Here is an 18,474-nt window from a genome sequence, read left to right on the forward strand (position 1 = left end):
CACTGAGATAAATTCCTTTCTTGTGTCACCACCACTAGACTCTCCTCCTCTGGATTTTGTCAGCAGTGACTGGCTGAACCTGGCCTGTTTGGGCCCCCCATAGCCAGGGGTTCTTGCTCCCCTGCACCCTGGTTATAAAACAACAACTGGAACAGAAGCTCCTGAGAGCCTGGCCCTTGTCACTGCTGCGTCCCTAAGACCTGGCACAGTGCTCGGCACAGAGTAGGGGCTCAATAAATACCTAAAAAAACAAACAAACAGAGAAAGAGACACCAGGGAGGGGCAATTAGAGAAAAGGCCATGTGAGGACACAGGGAGAAGGCATCTATCTACAAGCCATAAAAATAGGTCTCAGAAGGGGTGCCTGGGTGGCTCAGTCATTAAGCGTCTGCCCCCGGCTCAGGTCATGGTGCCAGGGTCCTGGGATCCAGCCCCGCATCGGGCTCCCTGCTCAGCGGGAAGCCTGCTTCTCTCTCTCCCACTTCCCCTGCTTGTGTTCCCTCTCTCACTGTGTCTCTTTCTGTCAAATAAATAAAGAAAATCTTTAAAAAAAAAAAAATAGGTCTCAGAAGAAACCAACCCTACTGGCACCTTGATCTTGGACTTCCAGCCTCCAACCTGTGAGAAAATAAATGTGTGTTGTTTAAGCCCCGCAGTTTGTGGTACTTTGTTGGGGCCACTGAACAGACTGTACACACCCTCTCGGCCAGTGTTTGGATGTGTGAGCTGTCCTCTGGGAAGGGACATCCTGGCGGGTGAGGCAGCTCCCCTCACCTAAGGCACTGATTTCCCAGGCAGGGTGTGAGCTAGTAGCCGAGCACCCCGGGCTGGGTCCTGCGGGCTCTGGGCCGTACCCTCTGCAGCAAAGCCCCCTTAACAGTGTGATGAGCCATGAGGACTTCAATGGTTATACGGAAAATACAGCAAGGATGAGGACAGTATTATAGGAATCAACTCAGTGATTTGCCGTCAAATCCAGGCTTTAAAATCTTAAATGGATTTGCATTCACAAAGCAGCACATCAGAATCTGAAGGAATCTTAAAGATCATCTCATCAAACCCCTTATTTAAAAGCTGGGGGCAAAGAGGCTCAGAGAAGTCGATATTCTCTCAAGACCTAAAGGCAACATGAAAACCAAGGTGGACCCAAGATCCTGGCTTCCTAGGATTCTCTCTAAGATATCCTGTCTAGCTAAAACTGATTTGGCAGTCACCACACCACACCACACTGCCTCTAAATACAATTTTAAAGCTTCCGGCTTAAAAACAAAGCTAAATATAAATTGCACTGTGTGTAAATTTGGCAGAGTTAGTCATAGCTATGATTCTGTCCCAGTGAGGAAGATTCACGAAAGCTCAGTACTCATTGCACAATATGCTCTGACTGACCCAAAACAGCAGATAACATGGAGTGAACCATTATTTGTGAATTTGTTCCAGTGGGAAACAAGATAGAGCAGATCTCTCTCTCCCTTCTCTCCCCTTATTTCCTCCCCCTTCCTATCCTCCCCCTCTCCTCCTCCTTCCCTTTGCTCTCCCTCTCTATTCTGTCACATTATCTGGACCTCTTAAGTAACAGAATCTCATGTTTAATATAAGGGACAAGAGTTTCAGTCCAGAGGTGATAAAGCTAAAGAGCCGAATATCTACTGGCCCTCAATAAATGTTAATTTTCTTTTTTGCTGTAATATTTGTGCAACATCTCCTTTATCAATTTTTTTTCTCTTATACAGATTTCCCCAGAATAACTAAGAAGTCCTTACTGAATCAGTGCATCCCAAATCCTGCTATTAAAGGCTTCGGACTTCTTTCAGACGTCCTGACAGAATTCCCTCCAGAATGTGATAGGGTGTCAAGAGCTGACTCAGTTGCCTGAAAGTTGCAGAAACTCCAGACACAAGTGACTCAAACAGTAATGAATGCATTTTCTCACATAAAAATAACTGCAGAGGGAGAGTAACCCTCTCAATGAAAGGAGCATTTTTTTTTTTTTAAAGATTTTATTTATTTATTTGACAGAGAGAGAGAGACAGTGAGAGAGGGAACACAAGCAGGGGGAGTGGGAGAGGGAGAAGCAGGCTTCCCGCGGAGCAGGGAGCCCGATGCGGGGCTCGATCCCAGCACTCTGGGATCACGACCTGAGCCGAAGGCAGACGCCCAACGACTCAGCCACCCAGGCGCCCCGAAAAGAGCATTTTGCTAGATGAAATATGAAGGGGATCGCCTGAAAAATGAAAGAACGGATAAGCTGGCAGCAACTGCTCAGATGAAGTTGAGAGAAAGTCTGAATCCAGAAAGAGAAGGGAATGCTCAGCCACTTTGCTCCGGGAACTGCGCTGCTTCAAGCACAACAAGGACTTTTCAGACTTGTGTCCTGACGCCTTCCTTCTTTGAGGGAGAAAGCAATGCCCAGGCGGCAGTCTTATTGGAGGGGCTCCTACAGGCTGATATTCCAAAAGCCCCCTGTCAAGGTAAGTGTGAACCAGAAACAAACCTTCCCTTTCCCCCAAGATCCTAGGGGACCTAGCAGAAGGTTGCTGGGTGCGGACTACAACTGGGAGAAAGAGAAGAAAGTGAAAAAGAACTGTCCTGCCTGGAGGGGTCTTGACTGCAGCCCCACCCTTGTTGCCTTGGGCAGATTTGCAGGCCTAGTTTCTTTCTGGAATTTCAAGCCAGGTATTGGGTTTAAGGTGTCACTGACCAGTAGAGCCCCCAGGCATCTGGCAGAGGCAAATACAAATCCTTTGTGGAGGAAGCACCTCTATCCTGACTTCCCAGAAGCCCTTAGATATTTTTCTAGGGCCATGGCCTCTGCACAAAGGTAAATGTCAAATGAGGAAACAAGGCTCCTTGAGAAAAAGCCAGGAAAAACAAGAAAGAGCAGGGATGCCTGGGTGGCTCAGATAGTTAAGCATCTCCCTTTGGCTCAGGTCATGATCTCCGGGTCCTGGCATGGAGCCCCGCATCATTGGGCTCCCTGCTCAGCGGGGAGTCTGCTTCTCCCTCTCCCTCTGCCTCTCCCCTCTGCTCGTGCTCTCTCTCTCTGTCTCAAATGAAAAAATAAAATCTTAAAAAAAAAAAAAAAAGAAAAGAAAAGAAACAAGAAAGAGCAGAAATAAACCTACACAAACTTTTAGAAATGTATCAGATACAAATTGTAAACCAACTATAGTGCTGTGTTTCAATAAATAAGCAAAGTCCATAGGAAAGTTTGCTCCACTGTTGCACAGTTCAGCAACTCAACAATTCATTCAGGGGTCTAAATACTTCGTATCTTTCTACGTTGGCCACCATCCTCAGCCACTTGTTTTTCCTCTACTAGCTCTCCTTATGGTCACAAAATGGCTGCAGCTGCTCCAGGTTTCACAACCACACAACTTCCAGAAGCGAAGAAGAGAGGATGTGTTTCCACATAGCCTCTTTTACCAGTGAAGCATCCCAGCTGACTGGGAACACTTCATGGGCCAGGATTATATCACACACCCATGACTAAGGTAATTACAGGGGAGGGAAGTGATTGAATGAGATCAATAATGATTCAGTTGCTGGGACTAGAGATGGTAGGCCTACCCTAGGGCTGTTGTGGAGGAGATAAATATATAAACAAAACTCAAGCTCTAACAGCAAGGTTAAAAAAAAATGTGTATGTGGTGGGGATGGGTGGGGACTGAAAGAGGAACCCATCTGCAGCAGCCTCCCTTGTTCCAGGTTTTCAAAATGTGCAGTTTGCTGATAACATGTTCTAACACTATGACCTTTGGCCTCCCATCATCTGACAGTTGCTCCCAGTTGAGTTTTACCTCTGTTCTCCCCTGCCAAGGAAGCTATTTCAGCACATGTAGGATTAGCATGTGGCTTTTGCCACCCTTGTGCTGATTATTAACAGTTAATATGAGGGGCGCCTGGCTGGCTCAGTCAGCCAAGCGTGTGACTCTTGATCTCAGGGTCATGAGTTCGAGCCCCATGATGGGTGTAGAGATTACTTCTAAAAAAATTGTTAAACATCTATTTTTTTAAAGATTTTGTTTATTTATTTGACACAGAGAGAGAGCACAAGCGGGGGGTGGGGGGGCAGCAGGCAGACGGAGAGGGAGAAGCAGGGTCCCGGCCGAGCAAGGAGCCCGGTGTAGGGCTCGATTCCAGCACCTTGGGATCATGACCTGAGCCGAAGGCAGACACTTAACCAACTAAGCCACCTAAGCACCCCTTGTTAAACATTTAATATGATATTCTACTAGTTCTGTTTTCTAGATTCTATGTTATATCTTGAGAGGAATGACACTTTGCATAATCTACCACCAAGGCACAGAATTTGATGACAAGTTTCAATTCTATTTGAATCAATAATAAGCCTGAATTCTGACTGTTGAATGGTTAAAATACACATCTGAAAGCTCAGGAAGAATTAAAACTCAATGTGCGAAGTTGAAGGAGGGGGACGGGTACTGGTGGCCTTTCTGGGGTTGCCAGAATAATACAGAGACTGACATTTCAAAGGTGTATCTCATTAATTTCCTCTCCCTTGGGCCCCAGCTTGGCCCAGGAGAACGGTTGTGGAATCCCATGTAGAATGTCACTTCTCAGAGGTCAGGGAGGATCATACAGCCCCAGGGCCCACTCCCAGGCTTATCCACTGAGCCATCCCTGGCAATAACCCCATAACCATCAGAGTGACCATACATCCTGGCTTCCTGGTGTGCACCTGTTGTCTTGGCACATTTACTACTAGCATCCTTGTCACTCTAAGAATTGCCCATGTTTGGAAGAGAAAATATATGGTCACCTTCCTCAGAATTGTGACATTTTCCATATCCTATAACTCTGCTTGCACATTCTATTCCTCCACATCTCAGCTACAGAATTACCCCACACCCTTCCTGGGGGTGGTAGGCACCTCCCCAGGGAAGCCAGGGTATGGACTTTAGATGACCCCGGGATCCTTGCCCCAAACTCAGGGCTATGCTTACCTTTCTGGGCTCTGCTTTTAATGTGTTATCATTTCTATTTTTATTATCAATGCTTCTTCCTATAGACTCCTTTTATTACTACAGATAAATTTTGCCTTGGAATTTAATATTCTTGCCTAAACAGCACCCCCCCCAACTTCTCTCCCTGTACTTTTATCTGGTATACATTATTAATCGTATATATCAAACTTGCCAACTAGAAAAGTTCAGTTCCCCAGTCAATTAATAACTGTTTGCCAGGGATTCTGACTTGAGGGAAAATTAAATTTGAATACTTAAATAACCCATTTAACTCCAAAATGTTATGGCATTAAACGCCTAAAAGAATATAAGGAAATATGATAGCTAGGGCCTGAATTGTGTTCCCCCAAAATTTATACAGTGAAGCCCAACCCCAAATGTGACTACTGGGCAATAGGGCCTTTAAGGGGGTATTTAAAGTTAAGCAAGGTCATAAGGATGGGACCCTAATCCAGTATGACTGGTGTCCTTGTAAGAAGAGTTAGAGACACTAGCAATGTTGCCACTCAGAGGAAAGACCATGTGAGGACACAGTGAAAAGACAGTGTCTACAAGCCACGGAGGGGGGTCTCAGCAGAAACCAAGCCCACTGACACCTTAATCTTGGACTTGCAGCCTTCAGAACTGTGGGAAAATAAATGTCTGCTGTGTAAGCCTCCCAGTTTGTAGTATTTTGTGATGGCAGCCCGAGTAGACTAATATACACACAAAACAAGTATAAGATCCACTTCTTTCTCACTAATAGCTTACTATCCACTCATGGTTCTCAGACACAGGAAAAAAAAAAAAAGTAGCCAGGAAATACTTCAGGCCTTTTGTAGTTTCCTTGGTGCATGACTTTTACCTTCTTTAACGTCATCTTTAGTCCCTATCTTGGGCTGATCTATGCAAAACTGTTGTATGTCAATGTTGTGTCTTTGCATTCTGTTGCTATTGGTCAACTAAGAGCATTGAGATTACATGGACAGCTCCCAATATGCTAACCTGGATTCCCCTTTAATTCCCTGTCCATATGAAATCACTCAAGCCCGGTAAATCCCCACCCTGTGGGGGCTGCCGGGAGTCCTGCCCGGAACCCCTGCAGGCCTGAAGTCCTCGTTCCCCAGCTGTGGCATGTTGGCAGTTCAGGCTTTCTCCTTCACAAGAGAGCTGCCTCACTCAAGGTACACCCCACCCCAGGGGCAGCCCCTGCTTTTTCCTTCTGCTCGCACAGCCTCCATGTCTCCCCTGAAATAGGCTAGGGACACAGCCACACAGTGCCTTGCTTAGCTGGGCCCTTTGTGGGAATGTTCTCCAGCTACCCGCATGGCAAACTTCTGCCCTTCCTCCAAGTCTCTGCTCCTGTCTCTCTTCTCAGTGAGACCTGTCCCCATCCACTTGCACAATCCTCCAACCTGCCCCACTCCACTTCACCCCAGTGCACCTGGCTCTCCATCCTGCCCTATTGTTTCCCCCCCAAACCTACTGTATACTTTTCATATTTGCTGTCTCCCTCCACTAGCAAGGCAAGAGTCTGTTTTGTTCACAGATGTATTCCAAGCACACAGTGGGTACACAAGAAACCTTTGTTGAATTTGTCTGACAAATTTTCATCAGCTTAAGTAGGGATATGACTTCACTCTTCATAGGATCTAACTCCCTAACATCAGAAAAAGCCATGATGAAGAATATGCTGTCTTCTTTACACATTGGAGACCTTATGCTGCCTCAGAAAATTCTGAGTCTCAAGGTCAAATGCCATAAAAGCAGTGCCATAATACCTAGCATATTTGACAACTATGACAAGTCATTTTTTCATTTTCCCTTAACTATAAACAACAAAATTATTTTCAGTAATTACCAAAACTAATTTTATGTTTATACTTAATCTTATATTTGTCTGCTTGATTCCTTCTTTAGTTTTAAAACAACTAACAAAAAAACAAGAATAAATTTCCATTTAAAAATAGAATTCAATGGGTGCCTGGGAGGCTCAGTCGGTTAAGCGTCTGCCTTTGGCTCAGGTCATGATCCTGGGGTCCTGGGATGGAGCCCCGCATCAGGCTCCCTGCTCAGCGGGGAGTCTCCTTCTCTCTCTGCCTCTCCCCCTGCTTGTGCTCTCTCTCTTTCAAATAAATAAATAAAATCTTTAAAAAAAAATAGAATTCAAACTCTGTAAACACATCATGTATGAGCCAAACAAAAACATTAAGCACAGCCTACACTCAGGAGAGAGAAAGTGGGCTCCACACATTGAAGGGAGGAATACTGAAGAATTTGTGAACATATCTTTGCCACATATGGAAATTACTTAGAGCCAACACATAGATTTTGGGGAGAAAATTATTTTATCACTGATGTTGTTTAGAACTGCTGGCCAAAGTGGATAACAAAAGGCAACCATCTTTTAGTCATTTTTATTATGTCTTCACATCCTTCACAATGTGCCCCTTGTCTATACTTGGGGCAGAAGACTCCCCCTTCATTGCTCTTGGTAAACCATGGAACAGAAGGAAAACATTGATGTAGAAGATGTAGGATGTTATGGGTTGAACTGTGTCCTCCAAAAAGGCATGTTGAAGTTCTAACACCCAGTACCTCAGAATGTAACCTTATTTGGAAAAAGGGTCATTGCAGAGGTAATTAGTTAAGATGAGGTCATGTTGGATTAGGTGGCCCCCTAACCCAATATGACTGGTATCCGTATATAAAAAGAGGAGACACAGAAACACAGACACGCAGGGAGAACACTGCTTGATGTTCTTACAGTAGTGCATATGGAGGCCAAATGTTGCCAAGAATTGCCAGTAACTACCAGAAACTAAGAGAAAGGCACTCTCTGGAAGAAACCAACCCTGCCAACACCTTGATTTCCGACTTCTAGCCTCTAGAATTGTGAGGACATAAATTTCTGCTGGTGTAAGTCATCGAGTTTGTAGTCCCTTGTTATGACAGCCCGAGGAAACTGACACATAGCTCTTCAGGAAAATCTGCACGGTCGCCATTTTGTCACTCGGGCTACTCAGCATGTGAACAGCATTCTTATGAAACTGAAGAGAAGCTATTCCCTTTGCCCACCCCCAACAACTACATCACGGACACCTCACCCAAGTGTGGCAAGTCAGATTCTCCCTCTGAGACTCTGAATCTTGAAAAAGGGACTAAGTCACCAATTTGTGACTGTCGGCAGTGGCTGTGGCAGTGACAATGCAGACGATGCACTGCAGCCAACGTGCCAAGACAGCTGCCCAGCCTCGGTTCTCAGCGGACCATTCCTGTGCCAAGTTCTTGGCTAGGTCTTTTCCATGACTCTCCAGGCTTCCTACTGATTCTGTGAGCTCACACCCCTCTAGGAAATTCCATCTCTGCTTAAGTGAACCAGAGTCGACTTGTGTTATTTGTACCCATAAATCCTGACTAATACTGGAACTTGTTCTTAAGCCAAATGCCTATTGTAGCTTGGTTTCTTGTATTTACCTATTTCTTTTCTGCTGTAAACCTTCCGCATTCATCTGTTCATTCATTCATCCATCAAACATTTACTCATTGCTTTTATATCCCAAAATACTAGGTGTTTGGAAAACATGGCCTATTAAGACATGACCCCTATCCTTAAAGAACCACAGCCTAGTCCAGGGTAGAACCATCAAGGAAACAGATGATTACAATACAGAGTGGTAAGTGCTATGATAAACAGAAAAGGTACCTAACTGATATGTTGGAAGAGGAAGGAAGGCTTCCTTGCGGCCACTGATTCCTGAACTGGGTCTTGAAGGATAAATGAGATGCCCTGGCAAAGCAGAAAAGGGAAGAGGAGAGACATTCCATTAAGTGGAGGGAACTTAGCAGATCAGAACATTAAGTTACTTCAGTGTGTCTATACATGAAACTCTAGGTGTGGAGTGGTAGAAGTTGAAGCTATATTTGGACTTTATCCCAACAGCAACCTAGAACCACTAAAGTAGAGAGAAAGCAGCCAGTTTTACATTTGAGATTGATTTTTTACAGGCAACAGGGCCAAGAATTAATTGGAATGGAGCAGGACTGAAAGGTAAGAAGACCAAATGTGAAAGTGTAAGTCATCTGGGAGATTTCAAAAAGGCAAAGGCCAGGATGGGGAGGGTAGTAGATGGCAAAGATGGGAAGGACAGGACAGACTTGAGATGAATGGATGTATTCTGAATTCTCGGCTTACAGTAAGTGAGGCACCTCTAGAAGGACGTGGCCACTTGTCTTCTTCCTCACTGCCCAAAACAGTGTCTGGCACGCAGAGGCACTCGGTACATTTTGATCTGTCTTCAAGTGCAGTGGTTCTTTTCTTGGCCATGTCCAATCTATGGAGCCCATCAAAGGCACTCTTCATTTCTGTTACAGTGGTTTTGATTTCTAGCATTTCCTTTTTTTTTTTTTTTTTTAAATTTGACAGAGAGAGACACAGCGAGAGAGGGAACACAAGCAGGGGGAGTGGGAGAGGGAGAAGCAGGCTTCCCGCTGAGCAGGGAGCCTGATGTGGGACTTGATCCCAGGACCCTGGGGCCATGACATGAGCTGAAGGCAGACGCTTAACGACTGATCCACCCAGGCGCCCTCTACAATTTTCTTTCAAGGCTTTCTTAGAGTTTCCATCTTGCTGCTTACCTGACTCAACTGTTCTCGCAAGTTGTCTACTTTTCCCAAAATAGCTCCTAAAATATTTATCATAGGTATTTTAAATTGCCCGCCCAACAATTCCAAAATCTCCGCCATACTTGCCTCTGGTTGTGATGCGCTTCAGATTGTGTTTTTGCTTGCCTTTTAGCATGCTTTGCAATTTTTTTTTGCTGAAACTCATACATGACGTGTCAGGTAATAGGAACTGACATAAGCAGGCCTTTACTATGAGCTTTTCTGTTAATCTAGCTAGGGTTTTAGGCTGTCTTTAATCTCTGTTGTAGTTGCAGGTGCCAAAGGCTTCAAAGTAAATAGGGTCTGTGCCTTACAGCTCTTTCAGTTGGGATCCACTGCTATTCTACTGGAGCTCTGCTGGTGCTGGTCAAGTGTGGGCAAGGGAAAGTGTTCTTATGTGATCTTACAATTAAATATCAGTCTTTTAGTGGACCTGTGTTCCTGGGCTGTGACTGTCACAAATATTTATTAACTTTTTTTTTCCTTCCCTCAGGTGAGACAGGAAGGCTAGAGGGGGCTGGAGGCAGGGAAATGTCCTTCCCCAGGTAGGACAGTCCCTTCCCTTATAAAGCAGACCTTTGTTGTAAGAATGCTCAAGGCATATATTTTTTTCTTTTATTTATATATTTGAGAGAGAGAGCACTAGTGGAGGGAGGGGCAAAGGGAGAGGGAGAGGGAGAAGCAGACTCCCTGCTGAGTGTGGAATCGGATGCAGGGCTCTGATCCCAGGACCCTGAGATCATGACCTGAGCCGCAGTCAGGCACTTAACTGACTGAGCCAACCAGGTGCCCCTAGGCATATTTTTAAAAGATAAATATTCCCCTTCCTCTGCCAGAGCCATATGGGGATCATTCTTGGCTCTTCAGCCTGAAAACCTGGTGAGGTTTTTAGAGACAAAACCCCAAAAAAGGTGGCAGACACCAGGAATTTCTTACTCTCAGGCTAGTCCAAACTGGGCCTCCAGGAATTTATCAAAACTGTCAACTAAGTGTTCCCACCAGCTTATGGTTCTAGTGTCTTCCTTACAGATAAGATCTTGGTTGTGACTCTGGATTGGCCTGTCTCTCCAGACTGTGGGATGTAGCTCTGCCCTGTGACCTCCGTCTCTGCTGGGTTTAAGAGAAGGTATTGATTTTCAGCTTGTTCAGCTGTTTTGCTCTAAGGATGGAGTGATGACGTGCAAGCTCTTTACACATTGGAGCTGAAACCAGAACTCCCTCAGTACATTTCTGTTGAATGAATAAAGCACAGTAAAAGGTCTGAATGAACACTTGTGAAGGGAATGTATTAGAGAGAGGAGTCAAGGATGAAGCCAGGGTCTGGCTGGGGTGAGAAGTAGAACACTAGATAGGGAATACAGTGGGATAGCAGATATTTGGGGAAGGGAAATTAAAAAGAAAAAAAAAACCCTTAACAGAGAGTTCTGCGGGACTCCTGGGTGGCTCAGTGGGTTAAGCATCTGCCTTCGGCTCAGGTCAAGATCCTGGGAGTCCTGGGATCAAGCCCAGCTGCGGGTTGGGCTTCCTGCTCAGTGGGGAGTCTGCTTCTCCCTCTCCCTCTGCTCCTCCCCACCCTCGTGCTCTCTCTCTCCCTCCCCCTCTCTAATAAATAAATAAAATCGGTGGCGCCTGGGTGGCTCAGTCGTTAAGCGTCTGCCTTCGGCTCAGGTCATGATCCCGGAGTCCTGGGATCGAGCCCCGCATCGGGCTCCCTGCTCTGCGGGAAGCCTGCTTCTCCCTCTCCCACTCCCCTTGCTTGTGTTCTCTCTCTCGCTGTGTATCTCTCTCTGTCAAATAAATAAACAAAATCTTTAAAAAAAAATAAATAAATAAATAAATAAATAAATAAATAAATAAATAAATAAAATCATTAAAAACAACAACAACAACAGAGAGTTCTGCTTAGTTATGTTTTGCATACTTGGAAATTTTGCTCCGATTACCTGAAGGTTTGCATTTTACAAATCTATTATCAGAGTTACGGGGGGGAAGAAATAAACTAAACCATAATCCAGGGGTTCAGGATTGGTGTGAATGCCGGCAAGACATCTCCTTTTGTTGGAGATACCCACGGGTGTGGGCCCCGCCCCATCAGTGTCTGCCAAGGTGGTGTGACTGCCCTGTTTTCATAACCTCCGGAGTGCAGTCGTATGACCTGAGGGCACAGAGTATGACCTGAGGGACCTGGGAGCAGCCTTGGGGTGGAAAGATAAGATAGTACACTTTACCTCCTGGGGCACAGGCATGGGCAGGGAGCCTCTTCTGCTGAAAGCTCCTTCTTAAACTTCTTAACTGCCTTCTTACACTCCTCCTTAAAGACTCCATTCATTTTCTGTTTAAAACAATAATGGAGGAAGGACCGTCGGCAGCTGGGTGGGAACTCCCAGGAGGAGCATTTCCACCTCTCTGTGAGCACAGCACTATCGAACAGCAAAAACAGTGTGGGAAGAATAACACAGTTACTCACTTTCGCTTCAGTTGTCTTATGGGTAGAGTTAAAGGCTTGGACTAGAGCGTTTCATGTTCTTTGAGTCTCCACTGTTGTGTGCTTCTGGTTTTCAAGAGGTTGGCCCAGGCAACCCAAAAGTTCACCCTGGTTCCTCCATTCATTCCACAACAGTTAGTTATTTCTCCTTCTCAAGGAACTTTTCCGGAGAAAGAACTCTTGATTATCTGTCAGGAGTTGGCTTCCATCCTGTCTTATCTTGGACCACATGCGACAGGCCCAGGATGTCAGTTTGCCATGTGGTTGCTGATTCAACTGTGAAGCTTGTAGCACTGCTTGGAAAAGAATCAACTTTTGAGAAGTCCTGAGGGTTTTTTTCCTAAAGCTTTGTAACAAATATAGGTGATTTTGCATGGGTTTTTTTTTTTTTTTTTTAAATCATTTCCCTCTCTTGTTTCTTTTTCAGTAAACTCTTAAAAAAATAAAAATAAACTTTTTCTGATTATAAATTAATACGTGTTCATTGTTGAAAATGTGGAGAATACAGAAAATTATACTGTCTATGGTATTTAATACGCAATAAAAATTGTTAGTAATCCCATCATTCAGAGATAATTGCTATTAGTACTTGGTATGTTATGTTATGGGCCTTTTTCTCTGTATTCACATGTATACTTACACTTTTTAAACAAAATTGCAATATACTCCTTTTAATTTCCTTTTTGTCTCAATGCCATAGTATGAAAAATTTTCATTAAATTTTCAGTATAATAGCCTTTCTAAATACACCATTATATATATGCACTATTCCTCTATTATTTTATTTATACAACATAGCTATAGTTACATAGTGTTATATATTTAGGACTTTTCAAATTATAAACAACCTTGTAAAAATCCAAGTAGCTCAATTTCTCTATCAATTCATTATTATTTTACCAATAGAACTTGCTGGGCAGACAATGTGGATCCAAAACATTAATGATTTTAGTGCATATTGTTACATTATTTTTCTGAAAAAAGCTTTACCCACTGACTTTTCACCAACAGTGTATGACAGTGTGTTCATTTTGCCTCAGACTGGTCAAATAAATTTTATCTTAAAAATAAAATCTTTGCCTATTTTGAATGTGGAAGATGACATTTTAATTTTATCCTATATGAGTTTATTTGATTACTAGTGGGAATGAACATTTTTTCCCTCTTTTTCTGGTAAAGAATAACATTTCAGATAGAATTACAATTAGTTTTGAAGTTACACATTTTAGACTGGTTTTATGAATAAAACCTTTTCATTTCCATCATTATTACATAATATATTTGAATATTGTTTATAACCACAGTTTGCTGAATACTCTGGTACATATTTCTTTTAAGTGATTCAGCAAGAATGCATGTAGTCATAAACTCAGTCCCTTAGAAAAATCAATATATCAGATAATCATTCTCTGTGGTTCACAAGGGCAGATTTTGTGTACAATTCCATAACTTGGGAGCACTGAACAAAATCATCTCATTTCATTCATCTGACAAAGATTTACTGAGTTCCAACCACTGCTGTAGATGTGGACAGTCTTGCATGAGTCAGTCATGGTTCTGTGCTTACAATTCTAGTGCAAGGAATCGATGACAAAAAAGGGAAACATGCAAATAAATAATATAGAATGTGAAGTCTTAAACAAGAAGCCATTGAGCTAGAGCATAGCAGAAGAGAACACACTTTGCTAGTTTGGCAGGATGATCAGAGAAGACTTCTCCAGGGTGACATTCAAGTTAACACCTAAAGGAAAAGTGTAATAACCCTGATGGTAGGAAGGAGTTCAGGGGCACAGAGATGGATAGTGGCCAGATAATTTGGGGCCTTTCAGGCTACAGCAAGGAGGCTGAGCTTTATTCAGAATTCAATAGGGAAGCTATTGAACGGTTTCAGGCAAGAGAATGATGTGCTCCTACATCTATGTAAAGATGATCATGCTTTGTTGCTGTATGCAGATAAAGAGGAGAGGTGGAGTGCCCAAAGTGAGAAACTGTTGCAGCAATGCAGATGAGAGAAGATGGTGGCCTGGGGTAAGGAGCTGGACACAGGAGGAGGACTAATCCTAGAAACATGGAATCACACGTGCATGAATTTAACTGACTCTGCTAACTCCAAATCCTTCCCATATCCAACCCCATTAAAAATGGGACTGACTCCTCTTAAGAGAAGAAGATGACAGTTGCTCTGTGGGGTCACAGAAGGAAATGTCAACTTGAAGCAGTGGCCAGGTTCTTCCCTGTAATTTATCAAACACAGCAGGATGTGTGTCTTATTAAACAAGATTTAGATTCAAATCCAAACATCATTGAATACCCACCAAGTGTGAGACTGTGTTCTAGAAGCTTTCACATATATCCTATTTCACCTGCTGTGGTTGAAAAATAAAGCCATACGTAAGTTACTACATAAATAAAGCAAATTTTATTTATGAGAAGCCCATTCATCATTCTCTGAGCTCTCCCTTCCTTGGAAAGTAAGACCTCTCGGGTGCATACTTTGTCCAAATGAGTCAGTCTTGTTTACTTCTGTTATGCAGGAAAAAAAAATTGAGAAGTCTGATCTGACTGCCTATGTTTCTCACTTCTGCTTTTGTGAGGCTGATACAGAAAACAGTACATCCAGCTCTCACACCTGAGGGCTGGAGGCCTAGCCACTGCACAGACCCAACTACAACTCTAGTGACAAACATTTTCATGGACAGATAATCAACCATTTCTCTTGAGGAACCCCAAGGTCCAAGATGGTGGGTCAGGACAGGATGTAACATCATTACTTTGTTCCCACCTGACCTCCCCCTAAGACCAGACAGGCCCTGGCATTGGCCTGGCTTACCAGCCCAGCCCTTTCCCTCCACCTCCACCACCACCACCACCACCATCATTTTGGTGGATTTCTTCTTGAGGGCCATTATTGTCCATTCTGACACTTAGCTCATTTAGAACCATCCCAGCACATCGGAAGGGTTACCATAACTTGAAACTCCAAAGGGAAAGAGCCGGGATTTCTGATTTACTAGGGAAATCCTTAGTCCCTTTGCAAGATTTATAAGAAGAGAATATCTGTTTTGGACATTTAAAACTATGCAGTGGTCTTTAAAAATACTCAGGTGGAAACTCTGGGTGTCAAGTTCAAGAGTAGTGGGTGAGATTTGGGAGTGAGGGCTGTATTAGTAGTTGAGTCACAAGTGAGGATGTGATTGCGAACATGAGGATGTGAAATGGAACCTGAGGAATAGTACGGTTTGAGAAGCAAGCCCACCAAGGAAGCTGAGAAGGAGCTCTTAGGGTAGTAGAAAGATACAGCCATGTCATAGACCCCAAAGGGAGAAAACATTTCAAAAAGGAATTTGTTCAACAGTGTCCAAGGTAACAGTGAAAAAGCCAAGGACTGAAGTCAGGTTATGAATTTCTCGGATAGATAAAACTTATTCAGGTCTGTTTTGGCATATTATCGATCAAGGTCATATGATCGGATTACATTCCCTTTCAACAATTTGTGCTCAGAGTTGTATAATTAGACTCTTATCAGCGCAGTACTGACAATCACCTGCTAAGTAGTAATTGGTATAATGAAGGTCATTTCATCACATCTGACTCTACTGATTTTATCAAAAGTGAAAAAGCCACTTTCCTCTTGAAATCAACAAAATCTAGTAACTACTATATTCTGTTTTGGCTCTGCCACTTGACAAGGGCACTGCCCTGTACAGCATGGGTTCTTCCGAGTTCGGTATATCTATTCACGTGTCAGGTAATGACTCAATTCTCCCACACTTTCTCCTGGAATACTATCAAAACATTTTGAACAATGTGATAGAATGTGGTCTGGTCTCCACTTAGCTTGGGCATCTCATTTATATATTTAGTCCACTTATTTTCTCTTTAGTCTGACATTATTAAAGTACTTCTACTTGGAGCCAATGTGATCATAAGCAGAAATATAAATACAGGTAATATCAAGCGTCAATACAATTTCAGAATATGCTTACATTAAAATTTCTAGGTTCACTGAACTGAAAACATAAAAATTCAAAATCCTCCTGGAGACCTGGTGACTCATGTTTCAGAAACACGGTCAGGGAGATTATGCCCAATCGGTGGGCACTCCTCCTTTCCTGCCTAGACTTTATTTTTGATTTCTGTCTTTAAGGGAAGAAGGCTTGAGTGGGAACCCATGAGCAGCAACAACAGCAGTAGGTGAATGACAATTACTGGTCTGTGATGATATCCATAGACTTTGTTTTGAATCATTTTTACTCCTTTCATATATTTTCATCTTTTCCTAAAAAATAAATGGGCATTTCTTTGATAATTAACTGTGGTATGTTAACTTTTTTTGTTTCATCCACAGCACCTAGTAGAGTGACAGATTCCAATTGATGGTTGGTTAAGGCTTCTTTAGCTTAATACATACTCAAGCACTTAATATTATTTGGAGGGAAAAAAGGAAAAAGGCTTGCATAACAATTTTTATCACATAGAGATATGCAGCCGAGAGTAAATTAAGAAGGCCTGGCTCTCTCCATGTGTAAGAGCAGGGACAGCAAAGCCTGGATATATATTGGCTACTAATTGTTTCTGCCCATAGACAGAGCATCTCTTAAATGCCTTTTCCCTTCTCTTGATTTTCATGAGAAATCATGGCCTTGGGGACAAGGATGTCATTAGAGGTATTTGCTGATATTACTTCCTCTTTCTGAGTACATGATAGGATTTCACTTTTTCACATGGCCTTGTGGCTTGTTTGCACCAATCAAATGTGAGCAGAAGTGGTATGTATCTTTTCTAGGGGGAAATCTTTAAAAGCTGGTATCAGATTCACCATATTCTATTTTCTCTGCCTTGATGCCAGTGATGATATTAAGGTGATGGCTCCATCAATCTGTGTCCATGAGTAAAAATGACAGGGAGTAAAGCTTTCCAGTGACCTAAGACGGGCAGGAGATCAAGAGATAAACCTTTGCCATTTTAAGATACTGAGATTTGGGGCATGACCTTGACCTGCTTGATTTTACAGGGGCCAATCACCTGAAGTGGTCATTTTCCTCCTATCTCAACAAGAGGGTCTGAGCTGGCTAAAACAGTTAGAAAGTGGATGCAGCTAGGAAAAAAAATAGATATTATTTTAGTGAGAATAAGACTATGCCGTGCTTTACAATTCTCAAAAGCATTTTTGCATAGATTATTTCATTTCTTCTCCCTTGTGATCTTGGGAAGTGGTCAGGTCTCTACCTCTCCCTTCCAGACCAACATTCCTTGGTCAGTCGGCTGTTCTCACTGCCCATCCCATTTCTAATGTGCCCCTAATTTAGCCCTTAGTACAGTATACTACAATTTTAAAATATGATCTGTCCTCCTAGGCGACTGTGTCCTGTTCAATTTTGTATACCTTCTTTCCAACCAACATCCATGCTCCACTGTTTCATACTCATATCAAGTGCTTCATAAATGCTCATTTGAAGAAGCTGAGAAGTTAAGTGGCAAGTCGTAGGTTACAAGTAGCAATTAGGATTCAAATCTAAGACTTCCGACTCAACGTTCTAGTGACTTAACTATCATTTACTGAGCACGGAGAAAGAGAAAGCAGCTCTGACATCTGGGTACTGTCCTTGATGTTGCTATGAGCTCGTCGGGACCACATTCTGTGGACTAAAAACAATTTCACAGAATAACATCAGACAAAGCCATTCTATGACCATGATCAAGACAAAAACAAGACCACTCCACAGTCTTGTCTGAACACAGATCAGGAACATTGTTGAAACCACAAAAATGACCAAAAATGTCTACTACAAGCTGCTTCTTTATCAGTAATGGCTTTAACCTCCATCTAGCGTTCACTCCTTCTTACTAAGAATTAAGATACCCAATCATAGAATTACCCCCACTTCCTGACAGCAACCAATGCAGTGCCTGGCCTTGCTTTCTTGAACGCTTCCCACAATTGTACAAACCCAAATCCGGTAACAAATTCTAATGCCTCTACTGAGATACCCCATTGTTCCTCATGTATGCATTCCCCCTCCTCACCAAAACTAATAAATCCAACTTCGGGTGTGTTGCTGGTAGGCTTGTTGGAAGGCATGTACTGTCCCTCCTTTGCTCCAGGGCTACGGTGTACACACACATGTTGAGGGTTTCATTAGAAATCCTCATTAGGTGTGGGATTGTGACGTCCACTTGACAAAGAAATGGAGGGTCATAGAGATGAAATAATTTGCCCCAGGTCACACTCCCAGGAAGAGCCAGAGACCACAAATCAGGCCCTTTGCCAGGAGCACTCTCTTTCCCGCACCCTCCACGGGAGCTCCCTACTCTGTCCCCATCTTCTGCGTTCCTTAGGGCACTTGCCCTGTGACC

Source organism: Phoca vitulina, unplaced genomic scaffold, assembly GCF_004348235.1.
Source record: "Phoca vitulina isolate PV1807 unplaced genomic scaffold, GSC_HSeal_1.0 scaffold5, whole genome shotgun sequence".
Classification (NCBI taxonomy): domain Eukaryota; kingdom Metazoa; phylum Chordata; class Mammalia; order Carnivora; family Phocidae; genus Phoca; species Phoca vitulina.